This window comes from Vipera berus (genome assembly GCF_964194415.1).
Source record: "Vipera berus genome assembly, chromosome: 1".
Classification (NCBI taxonomy): domain Eukaryota; kingdom Metazoa; phylum Chordata; class Lepidosauria; order Squamata; family Viperidae; genus Vipera; species Vipera berus.
Window position 1 is genome coordinate 314256970 of NC_138202.1, and position 1553 is coordinate 314258522.

Here is a 1553-nt window from a genome sequence, read left to right on the forward strand (position 1 = left end):
TGTAAATACATTTCTTTATACGTTTAACAGTTAAGTGTATTTAAAAATTTAATTTCTGTCTTTTAGGCATACACAGCAACAGACACCTAAAAAGTATTTAAAAAGTGCTTAAAATTACCTGTAAGATATTTTTAATTATAGAGTAAAAAGAATGGAGAAGTTGGAAGGCACATTGAAAATAATCTAATCCAGCTTTCTCCGCAGTGCAGTAATTCATCACTACAGTGTTTTAGACAGATGCTCATATATCCTCTTTTCAAATACTTCAGTCTACTAGCTCTTGGGATGGTCTGTTCCATTGGTAAACTGCTTTTACTATTTGCAATTTTTTCCTGATGGCCAAACTGCTCAGTTTGTGATTCATCAAGATCCTTTTGGCATATGACTTTTGTTTAATGTTTGTTTGACGAGATCCTCCTGAATCTTGGTACTTCATGAAATATATTATTGAATGCTTTGCTGAAGTTAGGGATTCTCTGTCAACACTCCCTGTGATCAATTAAACTGGTATTCTCTCAGAAGATTACTTTGACTTGGCATTACTTATTCTTGATAAACCCATCGTGGTTCTTGCCAAGCAATGCATTATTTTATAAATCCTGATGAACTGACTGCTCAATAATTTGTTCCTTGATCTGTGTCAACATCAAGCTGTCCTGCCTATAATTATTTAATTCCTGGTTTTCTCCTTTTTTGAAGACAGGAAAACATTAGGTCTACTTCACTACACCCATTCTTTATGATCTTCAAAGGTCATAGAAAGAAGTCTTGAGATGATGTCTGCAAATCCTTTAAGCCTTTTTGGAGTCTTAAACTTGTTAATGGTAGCTGGGTACATCTTATTCATTTACTTCGAGTTGCCGCTCCATAATTGTAAACATTGTTTTACATAGGTCCATTTCAACACAATTCCTCCTGGGGTTAAAGACAGAAGCAAAGTAGGATCTGAGAACCTCTGGTCTTCCCTTTCACCTCTTATTATTCTGCCAACCTCTCTGAACAGCTGGCATTTTCCTTTCTTTTCTACTGACAAGTGAGCTCCTTTTTTGCAGTTAACTTTCCTTTGCAAATCTAAATTCCCTTTGCACTTCAGCCTTTCTTTTGTTTCTAAATTGGACCAAAAGAAACAATGAATATTAAGTTTATATCTTTTTCTTAGTATTCTGAAACATTTATGAAGCCCATTAAAATTGAACCAATCCATGGTAATTTAAAATATTACATTACACAACAAAGAAAAATCTTTAAATCAAAAGAATGAGTTATGTTTTCATTTCTATATTTATCTTTGTGTTTGGATAGCATTAACTACAGACACAATTTTGGGGATGTGAGGGATATAAAAGGATGCATTATATACTATAAAGTTAAATTTGCTGTGTTGCAACTTGCAACTCTAGTTTGACAGCACGTTGACGGAATAGTAATAATAATAATGAAAAAGGAGGTCAGGACCGAATAAAGTTGGTAGGACTGTGCATGGGCAGCTTTCATTTTTTTAACCTCTAACATTCAGTTCCGTTTAAAGAATTCCAAACCACTTCCTTTGTTTA